This window comes from Mus caroli, unplaced genomic scaffold (assembly GCF_978045245.1).
Source record: "Mus caroli unplaced genomic scaffold, Mus_caroli_1 scaffold_3, whole genome shotgun sequence".
Taxonomy (NCBI): domain Eukaryota; kingdom Metazoa; phylum Chordata; class Mammalia; order Rodentia; family Muridae; genus Mus; species Mus caroli.
In genome coordinates, this window is record NW_028227258.1 from 127,084,566 (window position 1) to 127,096,850 (window position 12,285).

Genomic DNA, 12,285 nt, shown 5'->3' on the forward strand with positions numbered 1-12,285 from the left:
GACGGTGGTGGTTATGGTGGTGGTAGTGTTGATGTTATTGGTAGTGATAGGGGTGGTGGTAGTAGTGGTGGTGGTGATGGTGGTGTTTTTGAGTGTCTCCTCTCTGTTATCTGAGATCCTGTGGGTTTGTGTTAGGATGCTGTGCAGACATCCCAGCTCTGCTCTCTGCACTAGCCTTACACACATGCTTCTTTCAGTTGGAAGTGGCACAAGAGGACACTTGAAGTTCTCTGCCTGCCAAGACATTTGTGCCTTTAGCAACACTGTCAAAACATTGCACATGAGCTCAGAGCTGGTACTCTAAGAATGACTCCCACTTCCTAGCGTCCTTCTGCTTGGACCTGCAGGACCCTCTCAGGGTAAGATGCTGAACCTCCATCTAAATTAGTGATGAATTGTTGGACAAAGTAGAGGTGTTAATGAAAACAAACATTAAAAAACATCAACACGAAAAGCAACAATAATAATAACACAAAAACAACAGAAGCCAAGAGACAAAGAAAGAAGCAGTTTTATCTTAGAAGACCTCATATGTATGTTTTCCAAAACATTGAAGCTGTATTTTGAGTGTATATTGGGGGAAGGGACAACTAACCTTTTAGAACTTAAGGCCTTCTTGATTTATAGATTTGGGGTCTCTGCTTGGTCATAACAAAGGAAGTTTTAATTAATTAATTTTGTGGAGAAATGGGGTTTCGTGTAGTCCAGGCTAGCCTTAAATTCCTGACTTGCCTGTTCCATGTCCCAAGCCGTGAGGGAGGCTACGTGTGTATACTACCAGGCTGAGTTAATAGGTGTTAGTATCAACTCAGGGCCTATAGGCACTCTACCAACTGATAATCTCAGCTCCTTATGAAAGATTCTTAAGTGAGGCCTGAATCCCTTCTTAGCCATGCTCAGCATCTATTGTGCATTTGCACTTTGAAATGCAAGTTTGGAGAATGTCCTCAGATTCCCTGGAGGCCAAGAATCTATGCTTTTTGAGAATAAGGGATAAGCAAACTGCAGAGAAGGCTGTGAGTCAGCCCATCATGTTCAGCTGGGATGCGGGTCATGCTCAGCAGGTTGGTAAGCAGTGCTAGCTGGCACACCATGGCCCTTTTGGGGCACAAATTATTAATTTTGGTCACTTGCCATGTATCCATGAGACATCATTAGGAATTTGGTCATCCTACCCTACTGTGGTCAAATAACACAGCAGCCAGCTTCATTGTAAAAGCACAAGTTCTTGTACATACACACATGTATACACATATAAGACACACACACATTCTTTCCTCATAATTTAGTGGATAGTGTTTCTTGGGCTTTGAGCTCAGGACCAACCTTTCATTTGAACTTGGTTAAAATTGTTGTCTGCTGTGTTTTAAGACTGAAGTCTCTCACTATATGTCAGAAATGTTTTTAGGCCTTTTCTTTGTGCATTTAAATTAGCCTTTTGCTGTTTTTAAAATAGTTGTTCCAAGAAGGCATGGCACATTCATGGCTAGTATCCTGCTGAAGGTCAACAAAACAAAATCTAGGCTGATTCTGAGACAGCCACTCTATTCGACCTTGACAGTCAAGGGCTCACTCTTATCACTTTTATCATTGAGGATTGAACCTAAATTTAGGAAAAGGAAATGCGCATCCATTGTAAAACTTCTCTTTGAAGCTGCATCCCTGTGCAATATAAGAAATGTGGAAAAGTTCTTTGGGGAGAAGAAAACAGGCCCATGGGAGACTGTGTTTTGACCATATATGGGAAACTGGGCAGAACTGCTCTGGGGGAAATTTTCCTTGTTACTCTGTTACTCTGTGTGCATTGCCTATTGACTGGAAAGTCTCTTGACCAGCTAGTTCCTGAGAAGGTCCGTGCTGCCCTTACTATATCTGTTGCTCTCTCACAAAGCTGTGCCTTCTGTGTGCTGCAGCTGCTTGTTAAGCTCTTGGCCACTTTATAGATAATGTATTGAAAGTACAGAGCCTTTCCCATAGTACACACTGTTGGCCTTGGTTGCTTGTTCTAGGATGGTGGTTCTCAACTTTCCTGATGCCGAGACCTTTTAACACCATTCCTCAGGTTGTGGTGACCCCCCCAACCATGAAATTAGTTTTGTTGCTACTTCATAACTGTAATTTTGCTACTGTTATGAATTGTAATGCAAATACAAACATTTCCCAGTGGTCTTAGATGACTCCTGTAAAAGGATCATTCAACCCCCAAAGGGTCTCCACCCATAGGTTGAAAAGCACGTCGAAAGACACTAAATGAATCTAGCTTGTATACTTATAAGCAGCCGACTCCACAAATGTTTGATTTTGCTCTAATAATACGTCAGCTGACTGGCTGTAGTTGTGTACTCCATGTGAAATATAAGATAGATGATTCACTGTTGTGACTGTGGTAATGCCGCTCTGTTATTCCCAGGGGATATGCATAGAGAATTCTGCCTTGGACACACTAAACTTACAAGGAAAACAATGATTCTTTGATACAATAAAGTCATGAATGTTTTAAAGTAGTAAACAAATTAATATTCTTCTGTTTCACACAGAAGAAAGAGTAGTTGAGGAGGGATGAATGATTCACCCGAACTCACAGTCAGTAATTCCACATGAATGCTCGTGACTTTGAAACCATGGCTTCTGTTAATTTTCACTGCATGCCTGGTGTGCACGTGTCTATAGCCTATCACTGTCCTGCCACGCCTACTGATGTCCAGGAGGAGTCTCCTGGAAAAGATTTTCCTATGGCTATGGAAGACTTGAAGGAAGCAATGTGGTCTTTGTTCCATTGTGCCTTTTGGGAATGGTAATCTGGTGTCTGTCACAACAGATGTTTGTCCCTTTGTGAAGATCAGAATGGGCACATATGTGCTCTTTAACGTGTTAAAGGCCTATGCCCTTAGTTTTATTGTCTCTGTGGCCACAGTGATGTCTAATGTGTGTGAGTCCTTAACAGTTGCTTTACAGATGACTCCTGTTATAGACTGAATGTTGTTTCCCCCACAACTTATATTTAAAGTTTGAACCTCGAGAGTTAGGGGGCCAGAACTTTGGAATGTTATTGGTGTCAGATGACAACATGATGCCATGGGGTTGTGTCGTTGATGAAGTTAGTCCCTTTGTATGATGGGACATCTATCTCTCTATCTATCTATCCATCCATCATCCACCCACCTATCTATCTATCTATCTATCTATCTATCTATCTATTGATCTATCGATCTATCTCTATCTCTATCTCCTTTCTTTTCTTGTTCCTCTCAAATAAGGATATAGCAATGGCTGCCTGCAAGACAGAAAGAAGCCAGCCCCTTCCAGGATGTTGGCCGACACCTTGATCGTGGACTTGCAGTGTCTGAAGTGAAGTGTGGGGGTTCTGCTGTGGCTCTGTTGTCACATCACATGGTCTGTGATATTTCATGATAGCAACCCAGACCAAGACTGGGTTCTGAAAGGAAACTGAAGCACAGAGAGATCAGTGGGGTTCTCAAAGTCACACAGCCGGGATTTGGGCCAGGCTTGTCCAACTGGCTGTGTCTCTGTGCTAACCTGTTTCTTGCCCTTGCTCTCTGAAAAGGTGGTGAAATACAAAGCCGCACCCCACTGCAGAAACCTTTGAGTCAACAGAGGAGAGCACCAATTCTAGTTGGGAAGTAAATTAAGGTGTGAAAAAAAAACTGCCCATAAAGCTGCGAAACTTGGCTTGTGGACAACCTGGAAAGCTTGCACTGATTTAAAGACACCATGGGTATTGATTCTTTCTGTATTTCTCCCCCATTTTATCATCAGGGAGGAAGGGGGATTATTGAAGGATAAAGATTGCTTTTGGAAAAACGGGTGGTTCTGAGATGGAGACAAAAGCTTCCTGAGAACTCCAGCCACCAAAATTCTTTGCCAAGTTACCGCATGGGCAGTTGGTGAGCAAATCGCAGACCTGAAGCTCAGCAGCTCCACACATCTGCTTGCTCTCTTTCCACTGCGTGTGGCTGCTGGTCAGATCACTCATGTTCAAAGAAGAAAACGATCCTGTAGATTCATGTGAAGGAAAGAGCCAAGGCAGACCCTTAGTGATGCGTGAAACCTAGGTGTAGTCGTTTGCAGAACCCAGATAGAAGCTAATGTTTGTGTGATGCTTACACATGCTCCAACAGCCTGGCATGGTGGAGTGTGCTTGTCATCCTATCACTCAGGATGCAGAGGCAAGGGGATTGCCATAAGCAACCAGAACTAGTAACATGGTGTCTCAATGCCTTTTCCTGTACAAATTGCCCCAGAAAATACTTTGTGGTGGAAAAACCCATCCTCAGGCATAGATAAGGCACCGCTCTGCCATTTTCCAGCCGGGAACTTTGGGATGTGTTACTAAATCTGTAGGTGTGCCTCAGTTTCCTCGCATCAAACAGCAATGTGGAAACCTGACCCTGGGCATGTCAGGAGGGTCGCATCCCAGCGCTTATGTCTAGTACTTGATGCACACACAGCCTGTGCAAATGTTTTGGATTGTTTTGTTCAGTTTTTGAGCTTAGACATAAAGATGGATATCCTTGGTGACATATTTTTCTTTAGAAAATAGCAGAATATGCTTTTAACATCAACTTGAGTCTGGCCTTTTCTTTTTCTTTTAATAAGAATGGATAGGATAAGGCTGCAGAAGTATTCCAGAATGTTCTCAGGTGAGCTCTATTAGTATGCATGAAAGAAGAAAAAGAAATCCTTTACTATAGACTGAGAAAGGAGAAAAAGGGAGAAACTTGCCTCTTTCAGTAATGAGGGATATATATTTTTTGTCAGTATTTTAAAGAGGCTTTTCTTATACAAACAGAACTATTCGCTGGTCAGCACCCAGGTTTTTCCTTTTGATGTACAATTTAAATTAAAAGGAATATTCTTAGAAAGACACCTGCACCTGGGTGAGTCACGTGAGCAATCCTGTGAACCAGGGTTTCAGGGATGTGCAATTATTTGCTCAGTTAGGCTTAAACTTTTTATTTATCTAATCACCCCCTGTAATGCTTTGATCTGAACTTCCAAAGCCTATTTTTCAACCACTTTAGCTACATATTTTAAGTCTTATGGTCTAATCAGCCCCAGCCCATAAAACATGCAATGTCCTGTTCGGTGGATCCTATCAGGAAATCAGCCGCCACATGCATGCTATATAATCCCCCACTTTGTGCCGGGTGAGCTATTTGGAAATGTCCTTGCTGTCATTATTCTGGGCGAGCTAGAGCGAACCGGCAGGCAAGCGCATCCTTCCATCCAGCCTTCTGCTGGCTTGCCTTTGCAGGCTGACTCAGTAGTGAGTCACTGCTTTCTGCAGGTGTATGCTTGGAGCCCTGGAAGCCCTCCACCTCCCAGCAGGGCAAATGTTTACTTCATCAGTTCACGGGGTTACACAGCAATCTCAGCCAACTGCATCTGACTGTACAGCAGTTTAAAAATTACATAGGGATATATGCTTATTGATTTATGCCTTGGGAGAGCCCTGCAGCTTAGAAGCTGGACAAAAATGTATTGTTGGATAATTCAAAACATTGCGTGAATTGGAAATTTTTGAAGAAAAAAATAATTTATGGGTGGGTCGTCCTGTAAAAGACATGCTGGAGGTGTTCCTTGCTTCTCTCCATCTCTGGTGGGGTCGCTGTGGGTGGCTGGGGGGCTGCAGCAACTGATGAATAAGCGGTCCCTTTCCTTTCCTCTCCTTGAGACTTATCCAGGGTTTTCAGGAAACTTAATCTCAGTGAATACATTTTTTGCTTATGAAATGCTCAAATTTTTGGCAGTTATGCAAAAATAAAAAGCAAGCACCAACCACTTATTTTTCTTTATTGATCTCTGACTAAATCTTATTTTTACCTATTAGCAATACCTAAGGCAGACAAGTATATCAACTGTGTAAAGGAATAAGACTGTAAATTGTCTGACTACCACCAGAGCAAACTTGCTGGATTTTGGTCTGATGGGATGGCTCCAAAGACAATAGTGACTATTTGATTCTTTTCTGTGTTCAGCACAACTTAAAAGACTTGACCTATACTAATTTAATTATCAGAACAGCCCTTATCGCATGAGAACTTTTAGACAGAGAGAGGATTAACAACCCAACTATGGTCACCCGCAGGTGACCAGTAATCAGAAGCAGAATTGAAGCTCCGAGAGTTGATCCCAGGGCTTCACAGAAAGACAGTGCATAGTTCTGTTCTAACAAAATATTTTAGTTTTTATTTCTAATTTTTTTTATCTTCACAATGGTGGAAATCAAACTCTAAGCCTTACGTGGATTAAATCTGGATGAAAAACAGAAACTGACTCAAAATGAGTAATTGTGTAGAGTTAAATAAAGAACTTAGAAAGTTGGAAGTTTGGTTTCTGCCACAGAGAGTGCCAGTCCCCGTTAAGGGGAGAGTTGGCATTCAAAACCTTTATTTAGGAGACAGAATGAGCGCCAGTGACGGTATACAGGAGAGAGATCCCAGCTGGGTGTCCATACCTCTCTCTCTCTCTCTCTCTCTCTCTCTCTCTCTCTCTCTCCTGCCCCCATGATCAAACTCAGCCAGACCAGAGACAGCAGTGATCCGTGGCTCAGTTTTTCCACCATAGTGGAGGGCACAGAGGACGGGAGGACACAGTGGAACAAACCGGGGTACAGAAACCCCATCTGTCATCATTATACTGACAAAGCCCCTTTCCACTTAATTGTCATGCTTGCTTTTCTGCTCATTCATAACTTTCCTCAAGTCAGGAACCAGGACAGATAGATACATTTTATTGATAAATTCTTTCACATTGCTAACAACTCAAAGAGGATGGAGGGAAGGCTGGCAACTAGTGAGTGCCTTTGTGTGCTGGGGACATTCTCCTGCTGTCAGAACTGATTCTGAAAAGATGCTCATTTTCACATCTGTGGTTTTCCTCCCCAGACCTCTAACACATTTCAATTATGAGAAAAACATGACCAGCACAGATCTGTATTGAAGGGCATCCTACAAAACAGGTAAGTAGTATCCTTGAGAATTGTGAATATCTAAAGATCAGGAGTCCTTGGAAATGGCCTCAGCCAGGAGAGGCCAAAGGAGACAGGGTGAGCGGCTGCATCACAGGATGCCAGATGGCTCCTGGGAGAGAGAAGAGGTGCTGGGTCCAGTCTGTGGAAACTCGAACTGAAGACTGGCTTGCCAATCGTGACCGGACTATACAAATAGAAGAGGCTGGTGATGGGAAACCGGTTGGATGAAACTGTGCAGGCACTAACCACAGTTCCTCTGTAAATCTAAAGTTATTGTACATTAAACATTTTTTTTTAAAGCCAGGCAGGTGAGATGTCTCAGCAGCAAAGGTGCTTGCTGCCAGGCCTGACAACCTGAGTTCAATCTAGAACCATGGGATGGAAGGGACAACTCACCCCACACAAGTTGTCCTCTGACTGCCACATCTACATTGTGGCAGATAAACGAGTAAATAAATATAAATAAATGCCTAGTTGCGATAAATATAAATAAATGCCTAGTTGCGTACTTTTCTTGGAGAAAAGACTGAGCAGCAGAAGAAAGAGACTCCATGGCTTCTCTCTGGCCAGGTTAGCGGGTCCTTCCTTGCCTGACTGGATATCTTCAACTACCCACCTAAATGGTTTACCCTTGCAATATATAAATACCATTGGGTGATTCAGTTTTAAATTTCTTGAAACTTCATGTACCAACCAATAACCAAGGGGTACATAATATTTATATAATATTATTTATTGTATAAATAATAAATAAGGCTATAAAACATTTCTCTATTTAAAAAAAAAACTCTTTAAAAATATCAAAACTTGAAAAAAATGTCACATGCCCAGTAGAAATAATGTAAAAATACATAAATAGTTCAACAAAAATAAATTGTATCTGACTTTAATAGTAAAAACAGTAAATTCTATACCTGAAACCAATTCTAAATGCTGGAAATTAAGCAAGATAATGTTATGAGTATACTCAATTTCTTTCCTGTATAAATATGTACATTATGCAGAGAATAAACATATGCCCTATGTGTTATGAAATCTACATGTTCAGCATTGTACCAAAGTTCCACAAAGGGCCCTGCATTTCTGTTCCCCTCTACTGAGCCACATTTCCTGGGACTAGAGAGACAGGGATGGAGGTCTGAGACTGAGCATGGCTCTCACCTGCCACATTATTTGTAGGATTAGCTGCTCTGTCCATGCCTGTGTGGCTCTCCCTAGCTCACTCAATGCCTTCTTGCAGGACTGTTCCCTGTCCAATCACATTAGGGCAGCAGGAAGCCTGTGATTGAACAGAAGAAAGGGGGCGGAGCTAAGAGTTGCAGAGACAGAGGGAGGAGGAGGAAGGCCAAAATGGAGGCAGATGTGAACCAGTATGATGTTACCCAGCCATAGGTAGGTATGATATCATAAGGTTAGAATAAGTGGGATAAAACTTCTATCATTATCAATTGGTTCTGAAATTATTGTATTGGCACCTTATAAATTGAGAATTTATTAATACATAAATCTAATTGGTTAATTATAAGCTTTAAGAGTTTTGATTCTACTGGGGAAATGGGTGTTGTGGTGCCTGATCATGGAGTGGATGGTCAATACGAGGGGCTGGCGTGGTAGCGAAGAGAACTCTGGGAGCTCTGGCCCTGCCGGCGGGTAGAGACAGAACCGGAGGGACCTCCGAGAGACCGCCCAGTTGAGATCACCCTGCTGGAGCCATATGGTCCTCCCATTGCTGGTGGTGTCCAGGGAAGCCTACAGGTTCATTTCAGGGTGGAGAGTTGCCGGCACATGTGCAGGAAAATGCCGGTCTATTTTTTATTATTTCCCACAATTCCTAGTCTGGATCTCTACCTCTCCTTAGTTCCCCTCCCTCTCCATCCCACTTACTGATGCTGTGTGCTTGGTTTGCATCTCTGTGGATACAGAGTCTGTTCTGTGGACGATACAGCAAGAGAAAGTACAGCCTCAGCCTGGACCCCTGAGCGATGGTTAATATGTATGGTAAGCTTGGCAGGATCTACACCACCTCTAGGAGCCTGGGCATGTCTGTGAGGAAATGTCCAAACTGAGTTTGAGGTGGGAAGATCTGGCCTGAACATGGGTGGTACCATCTCTGAGAGCGTAGGAGACAACAAGCTGAGCTCCCTGCTTCCGGACTGCAGGCACAGTGGGACCTACTGCTTCCTGTGCCTGCCACATGCCTTCCCACATGGTGGCTGAACCCACAAACGGTGAGACAAAACCCTTCCTTCCTTCCTTACGTTGCTTCCTGTCAGGTATTTTGTTATGAGACAATGAGAGAAGTAGCTGATACACTTGGATTCTCTCCTTACAGGGAGCCTTGGCTTTCCTGAGAGCAGGAGGTGATGAAGAAGTGCAGAGAAGTGACCAAAGGACAGGCACAAAGACTGGATTCTTCCTCTGCTCATGTGCTGGGTGCACTTGGACAAGTCTTTCTGATTCAAAACGAGGCCTGGGAGCCAGAGACCACACCTAACTTAGTAGATGGTACTCTAGAAGAAAGCAGGAAATTAGCTTTGTAGCTAAAGAAGTGGAATTGGATGAGAGATGCTATTTCCCATCCTGTAGTCTATCCCACTTACTGGCCACTTTCTCAGCATCCCATCATTCATTGATTTCTTTCTCCTTCACAGACTAAGTCTGGGTTCTTTTGAGACCATGAACAGCTAATCTCATTGCCACATTCCCAAGAATGCAAGTGTGTGAGGGTATGCACACACACACACACACACACACACACACACACACACACACACACGTAAATAAACAAATATATCTTTAAGCCAGCTTCTCCTTCTTTGAAGAAACCTAATCCTGTCTACCACAGCTACAGGTGCTCTCACCAAGGCTGACTTCAGCTGTGACGACACTAAGCTCCAGCCTCCAACCCCCCAAAATGACATTGGCCTGGTTTTGAGCAACCACACTTCATTGGTAAGGTAGAGAGAGACACAGCTTTCCAGCTACTGCCTCAGCGGTCTGTCATTCCACAGCTGTTCTTCGCAGCCAGATTCATCTAGTGTCTCACTTTCTGTGCAGTTCACAATAGGCCTTCAATAAAGGTTTGCTAATAGCGGTGGGGCGGGAGGATGGGGCTGGAGAAGGGGCCCAGCCCTGAGATCTTCCCAATATCGTTCTTCACTGTCGGTGTCTCCCCAACCTGACCCGTAGGCTTCCCTAATGTTCTGGGACAGCATCTGCTTGTCATCTGCTTGTCACATCTCTCTGTTCACCTCATCCAGGGATAGGCTGTTATGTCACATCCTTGCCCAGGGCTTGGAGCTCCCTGTCTGAGCTTTCTCCAGAGCCCCTGTGCAGTGTTTGTGCAACACTCTCGTACTTTCCCTGACTTTGTGCCTTTTCTCTCATTTTCCTCTGGGGAAATTCCTCTAGTTGTCTCCAGCATCTTGAAATTAAAAAAAAAAAAAGTAGGATTTAGTGTATTTAGGCAACACAGCAGGCTTTATTTATGCAACACCAGTTCAGTCAATGGTGCTCCCCTCAGCAAAGAGGGGGTCTGGGAAGCCGTGGAGTAGGCAGGAAAGAATGTAGGAAGATTGACAAAATGAAAGCAAGATTCATTCCTTTTCACAAGTGACTCTATCAGGTCACTGGAGGAGGTGCATTTCAGTCAGGCTTGGAAATACTATGGTGAAAGGTGCTTTTGCCAGAGGAGAAAGCAGGCGCAGAGGCGCAAGGAGGGCAGGGAGGAGTTTGGCAGACATCACTGTCAACTTTGGTTTAGTCTTCAGGCAGTCTCTCACTTACTCAGCACCACGCCAGTTGAGAACTACAGACATTTTTGTCTTATCTGTCTTTTGCTTGTTTATTTTGATTTTTGTTTTTGTGGTTTTGTGGCGGGTGTGTGTGTGTGTGTGTGTTTGTGTGTGTGTGTGTTTCCTGTTTCCATTGGTGGTGTTTTGGTTTGGTTCTTGTCTGACTGTTTGTTTTAAGGAGAAAGAGAAAAGGAACATAAAGTTGAGTGTGGAAAGAGGTGGAGAGTGTCCTGGAGGAAGGAATTGTGGGGAGGGAAAACGTGATCAAAATGTGGTGTGTGAAAAAAAAAAACCACATAAAAATGTATATAAATACCTAGATGAAGGAGAAGGATGTGAGGGCTGTGGGAGTCAGAGATGCTAAGGGACACACTCAAGCAAGGTGTGACCATCCTTAGAACTGTACTTTGACCCCAAAGCACTTCACAAATGTCCTCTTTACAAGGACAGTAGTTTCTGTGCAAGCCTGTCAGCCATCGGTGATTGGTGGACAATGGCTTGCTTTGGAAAACGGGTTAAACCTTTGCTCCTGGGAAGAGGGGACATTCCGAAGCTCTGTGGGTACGTGGAAGAGTCCTGAAAACACTGAGGGCCTAAGTTGGGATTGGATTAGATAGAGCTACTACTGCCTTCTGGCCATTGTGTTGTGGACCCTATGGGTTACCAAACAATCCCCCTGAACCTAGCTCAGAAAAAAAAAAATGCTTTTAAATACAAGTTAAAAACTTAAAAAGTTTTTTACTATAAAATGTATTTTATATTAGTTTTATTACTGAAATATTCTAAATCAAACGTTTACATGGTAACGTACATGCTACTTTGTTAATAGACTAAATGGTAAGAGCTTGGTCACACGCAAGTGTGAGGGAGGGAAAGGGCTTTCAGATGTCTCCAACAGGTGCTTCGGAATGTGACAATACTGCTGGTGTCAGTGTCACTGATGCTGGGAGTATGACTGCTTTGTTTTATTAAAGATAGAGGAAAAGTCAGGTTCTCCAGTGAAACTTCAAATGCTGCTATTTCCATTTAAGTTCATAAGCCAACTGAATTATCAAATTCTGTAATAACCACAAGCGAGGGCCTCCTAGGCCAGGCTGTGCTGTCTTACGTAGTCAGAGCCTTGTCTGTGGGGTCCCCTAAATCCACCTTGATCCCATGCTGTGTCAGGGGTTGGGCTGGGAGAGAGGGGACCTAGCAGGAATAAAAGAGGACTGCTCAGATAAGACCCAGACCTAAGACCACAAGGCTAGAAAAAATAAGCATGGCAGAAAGCAGGGGACAGTTGGAGGGACCTATGGAGTTGTTTGGTATCTAGGTAGGAATATAGAGACATGTGCTTGGGATCTAGGCTACTCCCTATAAGTCAAGCTCATCCTGCAACCAAAGGGAGGAAGAACTGAGAAGGGAAGGATGGAGAGAAGGGAAGGATGGAGAGAAGGGAAGGATACAGCAGGAGCTCACGCACTTCTTCCCACTACTGCCGCAAAAGAAACCCAA